Genomic DNA, 20,361 nt, shown 5'->3' on the forward strand with positions numbered 1-20,361 from the left:
TTCTACAGCGACATTGAGCAAAATAAGGGGCTGACCTACACATTGCAGAGTGGATCGTCTGAGTTTCTGATGTATACAGATATACATTTTAGGCTGAATGGAGGGTCTCCTGTGGGGGTGCATTATAGGGGCAGCAGGGGTATGTTGCACCTCAGAGTTTCCAGGAAAAACTCGAGCTCAAGGTGTTACGACCAAGTTGCTTAAGCATGTCAAAGCGTGCCCTGGCTTTTCACTACCTCGACAGTTCCTGGTGTTTAACAATATTGCTGCAGGAAACTATCCTGCAAATGCTACATAATAAATGACCAGAGCTGTTGCTAGAAGACATTAACTACTGCCCCATCCAGTCACAAAGAATAAACGTATAAATGAAACAAGTAGCTTCTTTAAAATAGAAATTGCCAGTCGGCTATTTTGTCAACCATTACATCCCAAACCTCTTTACACGTCAGCACTCACAATCAATCACCATTCTTCTAGCTCTGAAACTGCTTTGTACATACTACTCCCGCACCGGGTGATCATCTTTGGGGAAAGTGAAACATAATTTCCCGCACACGTCACGAGACAATAGGCAGCCACGAACGCAGGCCGCACCACGGACACATGGTATCACAGTAGTGCCAGTGGCAAAAAAATGCCGTTCCTTCAATCTTTCTTACCGTGTTACTCGGGTGGGCCGTGGGCAGCTCAGGAATAACTGATTATTTTAGGCGTGGTGCACGGTGCACCGAACGGTTCCGATTCACCGCAGTGTGACTCCCGGACTGGTTAGCAGTGGGCACTTGCAGGCTGCAGTTGTGCTGGGGTGTGGCGGCGGTGGCGCGCGTGGGCATAGCTGCCACGCGCTGTGCGTACAGCGGCCCCGCCCCCTACCCCCATCAGAACACTCAACAGAACCGAGTAGTCCGACCCACAAATCCAGCCCGCCCCTGGCGCCCCAATAAACAAACCAGTGTGACGCGCACGCACGCACGCCGCATGGCCCACTGAGCCCACCCACACCACTCACTGACTGTAAAATTTAAACAATTAAACCGGCGAAAGTGAAACCGTTACCACCAGGCTGCGGCCTCTCTGCCGCCATGATCGATGGAGGATCACACACACACTACTACGCCACCAACACCAAGGCACCAATAATTTATTCTCTTTCGCACCGTGCGGTGCGCGGCACGGCAGCAGGCAGCAGCTAAAAATAAAATAATTGTAATCAGTACTAGTACTAGTAGTAGTGTGAGTTAGTTTAGTCACTAGTCTGTCGAATGTCGATGAACTCACACACACAGCCGCACTGAACTGCTCCTGTCTGTAACCTGCAGGCTCTGCCAGGTGAGGCTGCATGATTGAACACGCACACGCTGATGAGACTGAGTGTACAGTGAGTATTTTAATCTAAATTCAAAAAAACATCAATGACACACGGCACGGGCCGGGCCGGGCGAGATGCGTAGACCCGGCTCTGTCAATTAAGTGCCGGTGCTAAGCATCGGCAAGCACCGGCACAAATTAAGCCCTGGCTCAGACAGAGAATGGGAAGCTGGGTATGTTCTCCATGCAGGCTGTAATGCAGCCTGCATGGAGAACATGCAAAGTGCTCATGACGGTTTGACCGGTCCGAGACGGCCAGCCAAAGCATCCTGCGCACTTGAAGTCGGCAAACCATTCCTACCCTGCCCTGCTCTGTGAGCAAAGCAGCCCCGTCCCTACCCAGCTGAGCAAGGGAAAAAATAAAATAATAATAACGAGTTATTATCATTTTATTTTTTTCTCTTCGACCTGCTTAGTGGGGTGACGCTCCTCTGCCTTAGCTGAGGAGACGCCACTGATGATTGTTCTATTAGATTTCCTGAAGTTGAGTGCTACAACGGAGACAACGGGCTTTGGAAATATTCCAGTTTTGTCTAGTGTTGAAGTGATGTGTTTGCTTTTTATTTCATCAGATCTTTACCAGAGAGCCGAGAGGTTTTGCTTAATTACTTTGAAGAAAAATGGTGCCGAGTTGTTGATAAGATTGGGAATTGTATGGATGCAGAAATGTTTATGCTTTCAATTGACATTTTTTATTAAGCTGCTTCAGAGAGAGAGTGTTAATTGTCAAAGAAAAACCCTATTGAGGGATGGTTTTACATGATTTGTGACTTTTTTGTTTCTAGCTGCTTAACACACGCATTGGTTTATTCTTCAGCTTTTAAGGTAACTATGTGAGACGTTTCAGCCATCAACCTCTCTCACAATCACGTTGAAGGATGGACCCTACTCAATTCTGAGATCCTTAGGCGTTAATTAGAGTTTAGGAGAGAGGGTACTCTGTCACAAACATGGTGGAGTACCACGCTCTCCCAACGGATGGTCCGCTCGCTCTATTTAGAGTCTGACGAACCATCATGGCACTGCCATCAGTGCCCCCATTGACTGTGTTGACAGAAACCTTAGACTGACAGACATCGAACCATCGGTCTAATACCTTAGACAATCCACCCTATTCAGAGAAGATGCTCTGACCTTATTTTCATCCTGTCCGGAACCCTCAAGAAAAACCTAGCGATCCCGAAGAGAACACAATAAGAGTGACCCGTGCACCGCGGGAGAACGATTCCACTTTCAGAAGTTTGAATTTTGCAAAACAAAATATTTTGCAGCGCGGTCAGATGCCCCCACAAAATGGTTTCCTCTGACGGAATAGAGCAGCAAGCAGACAGAGCTGTCCAACTGTGCCGAATGTTATCAGTTCTGCCTGTGTCCGTCTCTAAATAAAAAGTACAACCTAACACCGTCCACGTGCATATTTGCAGGTCACTCTTAAATGGCTGGTGTGGTGTGAAGTTTTTTTGAATTGTTATCCATTGTACGAAGGTGTACTTAATTACATGACAATTATATTTTTCTGCAGAGACCCCACATTATTAAACCGAGTCACATAAGCATTCATGAATACGGGGGATAGAAGTGTGTTTTCAGGGATTTTATGAATTTGTCTCAAAGAGTCAGGTACAGTGGGATAGAATTCTAGAAGGAGAAACTTTTGAACATGGGGAGAATGTCTGCAAAATTATTTATGTCACTTCTGTCAAATTCACCACATTCAAGTACATTAACATATGTGAAAATACCGACCGAGGGCTCCAGTAGATAACAATTTCTTCTAGCACGAGTCAAATTACATTGTGACAAAACATCACTGTACAGCTCATCTCTTAAGGAAAATGTAATGTATTCTTCCAGGATTCATTTGAAAGCATAAGAGAATATGCCCTTAAGTGCTTCCAGTCACTGACAATGGTCTAGCTTTACATTACAACTTTGGCATGCATACACATACGAAAACATGCGTGCATGTGATTTTAGGGATATACACACATTATTGACTCTAGGACCCCACTGCTCCTCGGGCTACAATACAATGTGCACTACCCTCCACACCAATGCATGTATGAAAGTTTGTTTAAGTTTGCGTCTTGTTCGTTTTCAGTAGAACGCTGGAATGCTCAGTCAGTGCACAGCATAGCGGACTGCCATCACAAGTAATCAGTCTGCTGTCATCTCCGATGAAGTACACACGCTGGTATTCATACAGATTGACGGTCTCTCTTAAATATGGTGACCAAATCATGTTTTGTCTATACAAAGTCTGTATGTATGCAGTGTTTATGTAGTGTAAATCTAGCTAAAAGAAGTCAGAGTGCTGAATAGGGTTAAAGGCTGGGTTCTGAATAGGGATTTTTTCCAGGTGTGCTGACTTGCTTTTTCTTTTTTTTGCAGTTCTTCTTCTACATTGTGTTGGTATTCTGGCTGCAAGTGTGGAAAGAACCACCAGAGATGGTGAGCTTGTCAAGTACATAAGGAGGGTGCTCATCGCAATAATATTGTAGATGATGCATATACGTTTTGAAGACGGTGTGGGCCAGCAAAAGGAGCTAGCGAAGTTCCAACATGATGGTGGAGATATGGGCATATTTCTTCTGGCCTTTGATGAAGCATGCTGCAGCATGTAGGATTCTCATAAACTGGGTCAGTTTGGAGTTTAGGTAGCCATGGCTATCGACATTACATCCAGCCATTCTGAAAACATTTGAATTTTCTTTAGTTTAGACCTAACACCAGGCCATCTTTGTTATATTGGTGATGTGTACCTTGGGGTGAAATATGTGTCCAGGGTACATCTGAGTGTCTTGGTATTGAGAGCAAGTAAATATTTGAATCAGTCCAAGTTCAAGTCATTGAGCCAGGTTTGGACTAGTTTTTGCTTCATTTATTTTTCAAACCACAGGGATTGTATGTTGGTGTTCTTGAGCTTCTGGTTGGTTTTGGACATCCAGGTGTGATCGAGGTGCAAACAATGAGGAGATGAATGTCTGGAGCAGAGGGGATTTTTAAGCAGAGTTGCATGTTGACAGCATACTGTTGAATGTTTATACTGTTGTCAGTGATTAGAGTCTGATGGTGTGCCATAAAGAGGTTGAAGATGATGGGAACAAAATGGACCCCTGGGGAACTCCACAGCTGATCGCTAGACCTTCACATGCCCATGTTAAATAACTTGGATTGGTAGGAGAGTCTGTGAAGGATGTTGCAAGTGAATCCCATTTGAGACTTCAGTGTGTGGAGTACAAATGTGTTGAAGGTTAATTACAAACAAGGTAGTAGTGTTCCCCAAAATGGGTGAAGAACCGCACATCAATAGAACCAAGTTTCTGAGAGCAGTACAGCAATTTGATATTAATGTAGGCAATACGGTGTAAATATTTCGGGGTGCTGATGAAGCTGTGGCACTTACTACCCAAAAGTGCTATTGGTCCAAAATGGAAAAGACTTGTCAACTTCTGTATCCTGTCCGGTTAATTTTGTTTACGAATCGTTCAGTGACCATAACAATTTGTTCATTTATCGTAAAGAATTGGTCTTTAGACTTATTTGATAGACTCCTAGCTTTACCTCACAACAAGGGTGTGCTTTAAAGCTGATTTCTTTCTCAATAAATGTGTTGAAGGTGGCCGAGAGGTTCAGCAATATCAGAAGAAAAGCCACATTTTAGTTTGTGATAAAGAGGATATCATCTATGTTCATCTATGACATGTTGTAGCATGATCTTGAGCTGGATTGGTAAGTGTGAAGGAGATGGTTGGCATTGGTGTCATCTTAGAATTGTACTCAGACTGCTTTTTTGTTGATCTTGCCGGGGAAGGTTAGGTGAGTGTTAGGCCAGTAATTAGTAAGATCGTCAAGGTCTAGTGTGTTGTTCTTCAAAAGTAGAGGGGCCTGGCCTCTTTTAAGAGCTTCTTGGAAGATGACTTGAATGAGGAAGACATTGACTGTGGTGAGTTGGGGAGCAAGAACAACGCCACAGATGGCTTTTATGAAGGACAATGGGGAGACAACAACTTCATTACAGGTGACGTTGAGCAAGTTGAGCATGTCAGCAAGGTCAGACGTTTGAGTGATAATCATTGTGGATTCAGCACAGAGGGGTGGTGTGTCAGAGGGGAAGCAGGCTTGGCGTTTTGTACATGTTCACTAAAGAAGAGGTTAATGCCATTGCACTTGCTTAGGAGTGTGGTATAAGAGTGTGGGAGGCGTTGATGCGGTGCTTGATTTTTTTGAGGAGCATTCTGCTTCTGTTTTCAGCTTAATTGATCAAATTGGTAAAGGTTTTAGCTTGGTCTGATGTTGAATGAGTTGTCTGTTGCATGGATGGGCTTCAGTAGCATAAGGTCATTAAGTCTTCTATTTTTCTGCGATCTGTTTCCAGCCTGCAAATATTTCTTTTGATATCAGTGAGATATTTTGTAATCAGTGAGGTCTTTGCATTACCAGGCTGCTCCACGGTTTGACTTACACTTGTATTTTTAGTTGGTTTGTGGGTGTTTGCATCCCTTTCTAAAAACTGCATTAGAGATGTTTAGAAGGATGTTGACATGAATTTTAGTGTTGGATTCTTGATGAAGAAGCCTTTGAAAGATCTGAAGATTTGTTGTTCTCTTTTGGGTTGAGCTTGGCATGCTCGTTGGATACTCAGCAGGATGATGGGGACATCAAGGTGAGCCCAAGGCAACAGGAGTGTTCCATTGATTGGTTGATGATGTCAAGAAGATATAGTTGATGAGTGACCTTTAGAGAGTGATGCTTGGGTGGCACACCTTACCACATTCTGTGTGTTGATCAGGTAAGGAGAGTGTCTTACGTTATCTGGGATACTGAAGTCACAAAGGAGGGCTGTGTGGACTTGTCAGATGGAAGAGGTTGTAGCTGTATGAATCCACCTATGAAGACATTGTTAAATCCAGGAGATTTGTAGATGTCATGGTAGGTGGCAGACTGCATTGTAGAGCAAGTGAAGTGGCATGTGTGGAGCTCCATGGAGCTGAGTGTTGCTTGCTCACCTAAGGTGAAGGACCAGGATGGATGTTAGTTGATAGTGAGGCCTTTTCTTTTCATATGGAGGCTCACACCTGAGACCTCCTCTCCCCAGTGGATGCTGTAACCTGTGGGAACAAATAGGTCTAAGATATGAGAGAATGTGGTTAAGAGTCTCTGTGATGAAAAGTGCACCATGATTGTGACTGGCAATGAGGTCTGCGATAGTTTGAAAGTGTATTTGGGTGTTTTTGAGCTTGGGACTTGCACCTATATGTTATGAGGATGCTTCATTATTGGTTACCAGGTATAGTAAGCGATGGTTTCTGGTCACATTATGCAAACTTACCTTCCAGTTGTTCACTGGGGTTGCAGGGCAGAAGGGGCTCTGGCTCGATGTCCTTCCTGGCCCTTGCAGTCCCAAGCAGGTGATATCATTTTGTGTGTCTTAGCTGGGGACGCACAGGTGGTGGGATACCGGAAGAAGTGGAGGGGAGAAGCTTTTCTCCATGAGAACCGGCAATGTCACTACTTCATTAGAAGCAAAGGAGTGAAGGTGCATAATCTGGCCAGATTCTGCTGAAATGGAGAGGCGCTGCTACCGCGAGAGAAGGTAGCAATCTGAGTGAGTGCAAACTGTACTTCTGCTTACCAGGTGGAGGCTGTTGGCTCCCAAATAAAGAACCAATGGGACGTGGTCTCATTTGCACTTAAATAACTCCAACCAGAACCTTTGCTGGTCCCCATCCTCTGCCCTGCTATGGAGACTTTGCCTGGATTTTGTATCAACAATAATGGGAGTGACATACCACCCTTTTTATGGTCATAAGAAGCAGAGTGGGGTCTTGAACTGTGGCATTCCTGAAGAAGGTGTTTCTCCCCGAAACGGGCATTAAGGATATTGAATTTAAGCCACAATAGTGTGTAAAAAATGGGTTGTTGCCGTTTGAAAAAATGGGTTTTTGCCTTTACTATTAAATCTATATAGAGGAAGAAGGGATTGCATTTAAGCCACAAAAGTGTGAAAAAATTGATTTTTTTCCATTACACTTGAATTTATATTGAGAAAAAGTTAGATTAAGAACAGTTGTGAAATGTTCAAATATTGAATGGCTTTATGTAATTGCTCAAGACCAATGCTGTTATAGTTCTAAGACATTGTTTTAGTATGTGTAGGGATGTATGAAAAGTGTTCTGGATGTATGAGGTGTGTGGTATGAATGTGTATCGAATTAAAGGTTTTTAAATTGATCATTTATGTTTCTTATGCAGACCTGTACTGAGAATACTAGGACAAATGCCTATGTTCATATAAATGTAAATGTAAATGTATGTGTCTTGTAAAGCGCACTGCTGCTAAGTTATATACATTAAGCAATACTTGATCAAATTCTAGAAGTGTTAATGGAATACACAAATAAAATAAAACATAACCTTTTGGGCTGTACATTTGTGTGTCGACGTGAGACTTAGGAGTTTGTATGGAAGGGTAAGGTTACTGGGGAATTGTGCTTCTAATGATAGTTGTGCCCTGCCCTTGGAACTGTAAAGTGAAGCAGGGGGTCCTGTTCTAAATATTGTCAATGCTTCTTCTTCAACAGATGAATGCTAGGGAATCCAATCTGCATATCTGGCTTCTTTTTAAGGAGGATTTCTTATAACGATGCCCTGGAAATGCCTGGCCTTCTCACCACCATGGTTTTACTTGCCACTGTCATTGCTAAGCATCCCCACTCCCCTATCCTGAGCATTGAAATTCCCTTATTGCAGTTGCCATTCTCCCCAAGTTGATGTCCATTTCTTCACTGAAGCCCATTTCTTGTCTGCCTGACTGCAGACAGTCGACCTTCTGATCATGGATGCAGCACTATCCTATTGATAAATTAGGTCACCGATCTCGGCCCTGGACTTTTTCCACCTCAGGGCTTGCTATTTCCCTATAAGATGCAAGTGAATCTCTGCCCTGCATGTGCTTTAATCGTAACATTCTGGCACATTTGTTTAATAAAGAGCGTGCTGCATTTACATTCCATTCAACTGCCTGCATTTATTGTCTCTGTTGCATGTCCCAAATGGCAAATTCAAGGCTGCTATTTAGTTTGCTGTGCGTGTTATATATTTGCAAATGTTGAATTCCCTTTTCAGTACACTCTTTGAGCACTTACAAATTCTAGATCTATTGTGCTGCATCTGTTAAATATGCATTTGCAATGCAATCGGTCTCGCCATTGGGACCTTGCAAGTGTTTAGCCAGAGCTATTGGCTCTGCCAATGTGTTTAAGTTATGTTATTAAAAATTACTTAATTTAACAACAGCTCACAAACCACTCTGTACAGACTTCCCATTGTAAGGGCTACTAGAATTATGTGGCAAATGTATATAAATAATCTGATTCAGTGAATGTACCTTTTTAGTGCCGACTGCCGGTTTATTAACATCTAGATTGGTGTATTCTTTAAGTTACACTGGAATTTCCGCATTAAGCATGTACACAGAGTGTTAGGATATGGAGGAAGGGTGTCAGGGGCGTAACACAGGCCCTCGCAGGCCCCGCGTTGCGGGGGGGTCTGCGCTCCAGGGGCCCCCTCACTCAGCAGACCCAGCAAGCCTCTTGTCTTCATTAATTAAATGGTGTGCGCATGCCCGGCCCGGCCTCTGAGGCTCTCCTCTTCATTTATTAATTGGTGCGCGGTCTTCAGAGTGGGGCATAGGGTGGGGCAGGTGACTATTGTCAGTCTTGCGCATTGTGCAGCGCAATTAAAAGTGTGCGCCTCTGTGTCACCTTCCCGCCGCTTCGTTCCTGCAGCCCCGCCCCCCGCTGTCCCATTTGCCGCCCCGCTCCCGCCTCCCAGCTGCTCCTCCCTCCCAGAGCCCCTCATATGGAGGCCGCGCAGCGGTGAAGAGAGCGACCTTTGAACCTGTCCTCAGGTAGGTCGCCCCCCAGCCACCACACGGTCCTCCTGTGACGCAGCCCCCGCTTCTGCTGTGATTAGACCGCCTCTCCGAGGTCGGCCTTGCCCTTGTCTTTGCCCGTGCTTGTTGTTCTGCGTCCGTCCTCTGCCGTTTTCCGTCTTCTGTTGCCCCTTTGTGTTTTTTATCACTTGTTGCCTTATTGTACTATATTGTTACCTTATTGTATTTTCTACTGCTACTGTTGTGCCCTTTGTGTCCTCGCCCCCTGTCCCCCGTTTCTTGCCTCTGTGTCACCTTCCCTCCACTGCGTCCCTGCAGCCCCGCCCCCCGCTGTCCCATTCGCCGCCCCGCTCCCGCCTCCCAGCTGCTCCTCCCTCCCACAGCCCCTCATATGGAGGCCACGCAGCGACCGCTCGTAGCAGGCGCGCCGCTGGCGTGCCAAAGGCGCGCCAAAGGCAAGCCCGTCTGCGCCCGTCCGTGCATGGACCACGCCCAGCACCAGAACCCCTGGCCCCCGCCGGAGCCAGGGTACCCAACTGAGATACGACACCGCCGCCCTCAACGCACTCAACACCGGACGACCACCCGCCTGCTACCAAGCCACCCCGAGGCGCACCCACGGACCCTTCACCTGCTTAGCCTGCAATTTCACCTGCCTCCGAACCTGCACCCCGCCCGCCGGACCTAACATCAACAAGAACCACCTCAAGTGCATCGTCCTCAACACCCGCTCCGTCCACAAGCACGCCGTTGAACTCTGGGACCTCCTCGACACAACAGCACCGGACGTCGCCTTCCTCACAGAAACATGGATGAACGCCTCCTCGGTCCCCGACATCGCCATAGCACTCCCGGACGGCTACAAGATCACCCGGAAGGACCGCATCAACCAAACCGGAGGAGGAATCGCCATCATCTACAGGAACACCATCAGCGTCACAACCAACGACGAAGACACACTCGCTGCCGCCGAATACCTACACTTCCAAATCCACACCGACCCCAAAACCACACTCAGAGGAACCCTCATCTACAGACCCCCGGGCCCGCGCACGCAATTCAGCGAAACCATCGCTGACTTCGTCAGCCCGCACGCACTAACCTCACCAGAATACATCCTCCTAGGGGATCTGAACTTCCACCTGGAGAACAACAACGACTACAACACCACCAACCTGCTCGACAATCTCGCCAACCTCGGACTCAAGCAACTGGTGAACACCCCCACCCACTACGCCGGCCACACGCTGGACGCCATCTTCTCCGCTAGCATCCACGTCTCCTTCAGCCACTCCACCGGACTACACGGGACCGACCACAGCTGCATCCACTTCACCTTCACGAAGACTACATCCCACCACCGCTCGCTACAGATCCCCCGCAGATACTGGAGCAAAATCACCACAGACCAGCTAACCACATCACTGAGCCAGAACCCTCCAGCCGACACCTCTAACACCAACGACGCAGCCCACAATCTCGCACAGTGGATCACCAACTGCGCAGAGAACCTTGCTCCACTGAAGAACCCAGGCAAGACCAGCAACAGGAAAACCACATGGTTCACCGACGCCATCAAAGACTCAAAGAAATCCTGCCGTACTCTCGAAAAAACCTGGCGCCACGAACGGACGACAGAAAACATGACAGCCCTCAAAAACGCCACTCGCGAACACCACCAGCTGATCCGCACCACCAAAAGGACATCGTTCAAAGAGTGGCTAGACAACAACTCCCACAACAGCAAGGAACTCTTCAACATCGTAAAAGAGCTCTCCAACCCCAGCGCCAGCAACAACGACATCACACCGTCGCAAGACCTCTGCAACTCCCTCGCCACGTTCTTCTACCGCAAGATTGCAGATATACACAACAGCTTTGACGGCCAGACTCCGCCTCCAGTCACCAAACCAATGACCCCCACCACCACCATCAGCGCCTGGACCCCCATCAGCACTGAAGACACCACCCACGTCATGAACACCATCCACTCTGGATCGCCCGCTGACCCATGCCCCCATCACATCTACAACAAAGCCGACACCATCATCGCATCCCACCTTCGGAACGTCATAAACAACTCATTCGCGTCAGCCACCTTCCCAGAGAGCTGGAAGCACGCAGAGATCAACACCCTTCTGAAAAAACCCACAGCAGACCCTAAAGACCTCAAGAACTTCCGCCCCATCTCCCTTCTTCCCTTCCCGGCGAAAGTCATCGAGAAGACCGTCAACAAACAGCTGACTGCATTCCTCGAGGCAAACAACTCGCTCGACCCATCCCAGTCCGGATTTCGAGCCAACCACAGCACAGAGACTGCCCTCATCGCAGCCACCAACGACATCAGGACCCTAATGGACAACGGGGAGACAACCGCCCTCATCCTCCTAGACCTCTCAGCCGCCTTCGATACCGTCTGCCACCGCACCCTAATAAACCGCCTCTACAACACTGGGATCCAAGGAAAAGCTCTGGACTGGATCACCTCATTCCTCTCCAACAGAACCCAGAGAGTCCACCTCCCGCCGTTCCGCTCCGCGGCCACCAAGATCATCTGCGGTGTCCCCCAAGGCTCCTCGCTCAGCCCAACCCTCTTCAATATCTACATGAGCCCCCTCGCCACCATCGCACGCAAACACCACCTCAAGATCATCTCCTACGCCGACGACACCCAGCTGATACTCTCCCTCACCAAAGACCCAGCCACCGCCAAAACCAACCTCCAGGATGGAATGAAAGATGACGCGGAATGGATGAAGCTCAGTCGGCTGAAACTGAACTCAGACAGAGGTCCTCATCCTCGGACAATCCCCATCCACCTGGGATGACTCCTGGTGGCCCACAGCACTGGGCACCGCACCATCACCCACAGACCACGCACGCAACCTGGGATTCATCCTGGACTCCTCCCTCACGATGACCAAACAAGTCAACGCCATCTCATCCTCTTGCTTCAACACCCTGCGCATGCTCCGAAAGATCTTCCGGTGGATCCCCACCGAAACTAGAAAGACGGTCACCCAGGCCCTCGTCACCAGCCGACTTGACTATGGGAACGCCTTGACGCAGGAATCACAGCCAAACTTCAGAAACGACTTCAGCGCATACAGAACGCCTCCGCACGACTCATCCTCGACATCCCTCGCCACAGCCACATATCAGCCCACCTGAGAAACCTGCACTGGCTCCCCGTCAGCAAGAGGATCACGTTCAGGCTCCTCACCCATGCACACAAAGCACTCCACGACATGGGCCCCGAATACCTCAACAACTGCCTCTCGTTCTACACTCCTACCCGTCACCGCCGCTCTGCCAGCCTCGCCCTCGCCACCGTCCCACGGATTCGCAGAACCACCACCGGAGGAAGATCATTCTCCTACCTGGCCGCCAAGACATGGAACTCCCTCCCCGCACACCTGCGACTGACCCAGGACCATCTCACCTTCAGGAAACACCTCAAGACCTGCCTATTCGAGCAGTAGCGACCCCCCCCTCCCTTCAGCGCCTTGAGACCCTCGCGGGTGAGTAGCGCGCTCTATAATTGGACTGATTGATTGATTGATTGATTGCGTGAATCGTGACCAGTGAGGTGAGGGCGGCTGGCGGCATCCCAGGGTTTTAATGGCTTTTGGTGATTATACGTTTGGCGAATACAGAATTGGACATTTGAGTGTCGTAAGAATATTCCTTCCTGCTTCAACCATTCCAAAGACCCGACTCTCATAATGCGGATAATACACATCTACTTATTAACAAACAAAAAAAAAAAGACACAAGCAGGTGCCTCTGAGGAAGGTAGGTAGGCCCAAGAGAAGCGCGTAGTGCAGAGCGCTGCTGGGATTTACCTACTACATACATGGTTAAATATGGGTTGCCCTCAGCTGCTGGGGTTGGGAGGGCCCGGTTACTTTACACCACATAAACTTTATGATACGCGGGAAATGGGGAGGAGGAGACAATTGAATAAATATTGCACCGAGAAGCCCCCCACTTTGAAAGACTTAAGCAAATGAGAGTATTATCCGATTAGGGAGTGGACCAGTGTATAAAAGAGACCCATGCGGATTTGAGGCGAGCACCTCAGCTAAACCTAAGCGATATAGGCGGCGGACTGTCCGCCGGGTGTGAATGAATGAACGCTTCGGCGCTACAGAGGTCACCGGCACAAAATGTATGAAGCGTGATGGAGCAGCAAGTTAGATTGCGCATGCCGAGCAGGTGCGTAGCGGTTTGCCAAAAATGTTTTTCTTTTTCATGACAGATGTTTAAAGGAAAGGTGACATTTTTCACAACAGTGTGAAAATTGCGCTTCGTCTGTACTAGCAAGGCGGCCTCTATGGAGAGCACATAACTCAATTAATGTTTTCAGATCAAAACAAACAATGCAACCTGGTGCAATATTGCAATGAATGTGACAGCTTGTTACGAACGTTGGTTTCACTGACAATTAAAAGCCCCAGCGAATTACTCGGAAGGCTCTATATTTTATATGCTAACATATGATGACATCACGGGAATAGGCCAGTCGGGCTATAAGTGTATCCGTGAACAATTTCAAGCTATAGCGTGGCAATTCGCTGTAAAATTCTGCAGTAATAAGTCTTCACTGAGCACCGCAGCCACCGCCCGTCCACGATAGCTGGCCCTCTCGCGCCCTCAGTTCATTGGCAAATTCAATCAATTGCATATTAGAAAAAATATTCTTCTGGGAAGTAAAGTAAAGCGTTCGCTTGGAAATAATATAAGTCTGCTGCAAACGTTCCTATAAATGTCCTTTTGTTAGGGATACAATTATGTTCCATGGGTCTTAAAATACTGTTGTCCCAAACACCTCATTGGTGCATTAAGGCGACACATCGCCTTTATCACCGGGCCTATGCTCGGGATGGGGGGGAGGTGCGAAAGAGAGAGGAGGCTGCAGTGAGGAAGGACTCAAAGGCTATAAAGAGAGCTGCCCCCAAACCCCCCCAGCGCCGCAGTAAAATTCATGCTGTGGCGAAGGGGTTAAAACAGTCAAAACATCTGCATCAATGTTCTGAAGCATCCAAACAGTTTTCTTCCTCAGCCTTGTTCGCCTGCCCGTTTTTCAATGCTTACTAATACAGATATGATGGTGGAAATTGAAATTGCTTCCTCAGTTCACATTATTATCATGCACAACCCTTGACAGTTGCTAGTTTGTGGCATGCAGATAATTCACCAATCTATTTCTCTTAACTTTTGCAGGATACTGAGTTATATCTTGTGTCCTTCTCATGTATATTGTCAGTCAAGTTTTTATAGAATTGCAGGTTTGGGTTTGTCTTTCAAAGTTTCAAGTTATTGTCCATTAATGTCAATTCTATTTCAGACCCTTCATAGTTGTTCTTTGTTCTTCAGCCATATGCAGTTCCTGAGACAATAGGATCCCTCCTTGGCATTGTTCTGATTGCTGCCTCAGTTAAATAATCTGCTTTTGAGAGTATTGTTACAAATGGCATAGATTGTATGTTAAGAGTGTTTACCACTTTCTCATTAGAACTTAGAGAGACAATATAGAGGCATTTCATTTAAATGTTGGAGGTTTCAAATCAAAATATACAAGATTTCTGGGTTGTAGGGCAAAGTGGTAGGTGGTGGGCCGGGCCGCCATTGGGGGGCCCCCTCCATGTGCTTTGCAGGGGGCCCCCTCAAGTTTCGTTACGCCACTGAAGGGTGTGAAGATGGATATACCTGCACCGCTGGCAGTCAGGGAGTTAGGCACCTCTCCACGTATTGTGGCATTAGTGCTCTGTGCACACTATGGTTATTTGTGTCCATTTATATCAGCAACCATGAAGACCTTTCTCAACCCAACAGTGCTGCATAGGAGTTTGTGATGTGGATGGGTGGGGGTGAGCGGGGAGAGTGGCTGCACTGCAGAATAATGTTGCTTCCTAGGCGATATCTGTTGAAAGCAGGGCACAGGTGGCATGTATGTTTTAGATTTCTGAAACAGATAATATGTGTACATCTGCCAGGTCTTGAGCAGCCGCAGATGCTGAGAAAAGAGTTACTTAACAGGAATCTTCAAGTCACAAATGATCCAGTACATTAATCTGAGAAAATTCATATTTTTGTAGCCAACCAGGAGCCTACTAGAAATAAGTACACATTTTTATTTAATTCCAAGTGTACTAAATGTGATTTAATACTACATCCCTCAGAAGCCTTCAGGGGTAAGACAATCCAGAGGAGATCACAAGCTGCCTGTGTCTGAGGAATCTACAATAAGATGTTTTAGGCTCTGGCATACTGCACCATTTTTAAAAAAAATCTTTACTATTTTTCAAGTACATCAAAATACATACAAAGGAAACAGAGTGCATAAACGCAAGCAATACAACAAAACAAGCAATACCTTCAGAGTGCATAACTGGTCTTTAGGTACAACCATAGCACACCCAATAAAGAGAACCAAAAAAAACCTGACAGAAGAAATCCAAACACTCTGCTAGAAAATCACACACACCCTACAGGGAATATTTGGACCCAATATCCATGTACACCCCACATCGCTAACACAATGCCAGTTGATGGTATATCATGGTGCCCTCAACACAGACACCTATACAGCCCGAAACACTAGAACTAGCCTACTTCTAACTGCGGCACAAAGGGAAAGCTACTTGCCTGGGAGACAGCTGATCATGACACCGAGACCTACCAACGATGGACCAGAACACAGTACCCAGAACATATTATCAACATAATATTACAGGAAGACTCAGAGTCTGGTTTGCAAAGGAAGTCCCGGAATAGTGTGCTAAGGTGCCATCTAACAGATGGCGAGCTATAAGTACATAATAATGCAGACGGTGCACTATTCAAATTCTAAAAGCATAATACAGTACTTCCTGTGAGGTGCTATGGAACTGTTAAAGAAAATTGTGATGCCCTTATGTAGCATGTCTGCTGCTATGTAGTCGGCACTTGCAAGAGTGCTTGTTAAGGAACCCATTAAATACAATTAAAAAAATCACATTTGAAGCGCAGATGCCCCAATGAGATGTTTCTCTCTTGTACGGATCACTTAACCAAATCACGCGTACAATTGAGTAGATTTAACAATCTGTTTAATTCCATGTTGGTTTTATTGAAGTCCAAAAATATGGTATGTTTTCGACGAAGGGGAACCTTACAATCTTTTGCACGTCATCTTGAGCTATAGCGTTTTAACTCAATGACAACTCGCGCAAACAGAAAGCGGTAGCTGAATGGAAAAGTTTTAACAATCCTTAGACAGGAGAGAAAAATAATGAGAAAATAAAATGCAAATATGTCAGCTCAATCAAGGTGCTATCTCGTTTTTTTTCGTTTTAACACAGGATTACTCATAACCACCTATGTATGCAAACCCACAGTTATTTACTGATATATTAATATAAGAAACATACCAACCCGAGAGGAGTTGAGGGTGTTGTGGCGCTGTGATGACGTGAGCAGTAGTATGTCGAAGGCGGCCGGTTTCTATTGTGCTTGCTCCACCTTGAGTAACCAGAGGCTTCATAACACACATATCTTTTGCTGCCATCCTCTACCAGTCATCTGCTGCCTTCAACTGGTTGCTCGGTGCTTTCATGAGTTGCACGAGAGATTGTGTTGGGCTGGACAAAGAGCCGGCGCCATGGTAAGCAAGGATGCTGCGAGTGGTGGCAGGTCGAAGGTAACACGAGCCCGAGAGCTCAGGTGGGTGTGCACACCGGAGCGGAGCAGTGCTCTTGTTTTGTGCAGCATGTGCATTTTAGATGGTGTTTTAGATCACTTGAGTCTGTAACGCCTAGAGAGGTTCACACATACTACTATATTCTTGCCCTTGATGTATATATAGCCTTCATCATTTAACTGGTTGGTAAAGTCGTTGTGTGACATTACAGCATCATTGCACATTAGAATCCCTTACTGCTAGCAAATGGGAAGCAGGCGGCATGCGTTAATGAATGTTGTGAAGTTGTTCTTTATTGGAAAAGTGGATTTATAAAACGTCCCGTTAGGCTCTCGGTTTTTGTGTTAAGAAAGAAACACATAAAAAAATCTAGAAACGGGGTAGAGAGTGAATTTGTTAGCGTTTAATATAATTTTAATAGTTTGACCGGGTACTTTTCTAAGCGATGTTCCCGCCCCCTCTTTAATCCTTGCCTTGTCATCCTGAGACAGATCTCCCAAAGGTGTTAAGGGGACATATTGATGCTTCTCGTCCTGATGGTAGTTCACCAGTGTGATGTGATTGACATGCTTTGTGGGCAGTGACGCTCCACAATCGCCGTTATCATTATTGTTGTTGTTATATTATCTAGGTTTGCAAAAGCGTGTTTGCTGAATAGGATGTCTTTTGCTCTTTAGGGAAGCTTTAACATCAGATTGAATGAAAGCCTTTTCTTCACACCTCTGCCTCGCAACACCAGTCCCCCACACCAACTTTTACCTCGGAGGCACTTAAAAACCCCTTTGAACAACACAATTCCACAGTCCCAGGGACCGAAAGATGTGCACATGCGTGGGTACAAGCCAGTGTGCTCTTGCAGTCTCATGACCACATTGAATGATAGTGCATGCTTCTTCATGTCTTGCTGACACACATTTAGAATATGTGGTTAGCAGCCCATGTGTTTAGATAATCATGGGGAGAAGGCAGTGTTTTTTAAAGGAAGGGTGTACGTGGAATATTCTGTTAGGTTGTATATTGGGCTTGCTGTATATGACTTGTCGCTGGGTAGTGCGGTCAATAACCGGTGTTGATAGAATACAGCTCAGTGATGCTGTTTTTATGGACTTTGTAAGTATAAAAGTCTGAGTTGGCACTGCTGGTATTCCAGGTTAGAGCTGCTGGCTGTAGTGCCTACACATCTGTAAAGGCTTTATCCCCTGAACCACTACACTGAACCTGTATTCCCTGAACTACCACACTGGAAGGGAGTTGCAGTGTTGGGTCACACAACATTGTAATAGCCCACATGTTCCCTGCATTGTCTGTCATTGGCCTGGTAATGTGTGTCTGGTTATAAAAAGCTAAAGGTAACCCCACCTTGTGCACAGATTCCCTTTCAAAACTATTAACACATGAGTCACCACAAAACCAATGCGCTAAAATCTTTTGGAATCTGAATCAGTGACTTCTAACAGAGGATTCCACAAATGTATCCACATTCAGTATTTGTTTATTCCTTGTATTCCAACATCTTTATCAATTTTGCTCATATCAATCCTTCGTGTCACATGAGGGAGAAATCATATTTTTAACATCTAATACTTAAGATATGCCATTCCAGACCGACAGTGGTTGAAAATATAGAGGTATGTTGACGTTCTTGGAAGAGTGGACTGATTACACTGGGGTGTGGTACAAGTTGGTGGGGACTAATCTCGAAGGGTATTAACGGCATATGGAAAGTAAACAGGGTAGAGAGTAAGTAATTCGTAGGAAGCCTATTTGGTTACCAGGTAGCGCGTAATCACGCAACTAGAGGGATAACCTAGATTATGTGTTAGCGTTAAAAATCAGAGAAGGGCTTGATAATAGCATTGTTGCTTGTAAATATATAGTTCTGGACATACAACCTAAATGTCGATGTTGTTTTATTTTTAGTGAACCCCTGACGAAGGACAAAAAATATGCCCGAAATGCATGGGGAAGAACATTTATCACTAAGGATGATTTGCGTATTAATTCTTGCTTTCGAAAAAGGCCTGGAATGGCATATCTGACGTATTAGATGTTAAAAATATGCTTTGTCCCTCATGTGACACGAAGAATTGATATGAGCAAAATTGATAAAGATGTTGGAATACAAGGAATAAACAAATACTGAATGTGGATGCATTTGTGGAATCTTCTGTTAGAAGTCACTGATTCAGCTGTGCGTCCGGTTCTGGAGTGCGACGTCGCTCCAGATTTGGTTGAATGTCTACGTTAAAGTCACTCACACAGTACAAGAGACTGTGAAAGATTAAAATGGGAGGATTTCGTATGGTCAAAGGAAGGTTTCAGCATCCTAACTAGCATGCTCTTAAGAACCTTCTGAAAGCTGTTAAACTAGACACCAATACTGAAATTGAGGGGAAAGGTATTCAAACGTTTTCTACCTTTAAAACTACAGTCCACGAGAACCCAACCACCAGGGGGTATAAACATGTGCAACACTGTACACCTAATTGAATTTTCTAAATGACGGTTTTTAAATCTTTTGTCAGCAAAAAGTACATACCTTTGATTACTCACAGCAGCACAGTCGGTCTGATAACACAGATCATATCGGAACATAACAACATACAAACCAATATATAACATCACACACTGACTCTGGAACCATAGCAGCTATAGTGGATTACCTATCTATATACAATTTTTTGCAGTTTTATATAGCGCTAACTTGACCCGAAGGGTTCGGAGTGCTTTATATGAGTACCAGGTGCATTACACAAGGGCACATTTATACGCATTCTGATCATCATGACGTTCACTTCCACATGTTAAAAATATTATTTTATCCCCAATGTTTTCCAAGCAATCCTGAATTTGTGTGACTGAACGGAAGTTACTTACCGGACTAAGGGCAAATCACTTATTCTCTCTACCTAAAATATAATCGAATTTGATCTTGTGCACTGTTGCTGGCGCTCAGGGTAATTGCTCCAATGACTTTTGTGCCGGGTTCACGCTATACAAAACTAAAAAAATAAATGCTAACGATTTGGGAACGTGGGCCACTTTTTGGGAGGTGCCCGGGCCTAACGGTGATCTCAATTTGATAGGTTTATTACCAGCACTGTTCTGTCACTCTCTTTATCTTCTGTGGCTTAGTCAAATCTTCCCAATCTCCGTCCAGCCAAACGTTTTTCTCAAGCAGGATTACCCCCGTGAGAAAAGTGCCTCTACCGCTCTATGGATATCAGGTACAGTAACTTCACAAGACTCATTCCCTCAACTTTCTCTTTTTGATTGCTGGCACCGCTCGAGTCATGAATGACCAATGCTACGGATTACTCACGGAAAAACGAGGTGACGTCCGTGCACGTGATTTCATCTTTGCTAAGGAGTATTCCTCTAATTGAGAAGTAGTCACTACCAGGCTAAA

This window comes from Triturus cristatus, chromosome 2_2, assembly GCF_964204655.1.
Source record: "Triturus cristatus chromosome 2_2, aTriCri1.1, whole genome shotgun sequence".
Classification (NCBI taxonomy): Eukaryota; Metazoa; Chordata; class Amphibia; order Caudata; family Salamandridae; genus Triturus; species Triturus cristatus.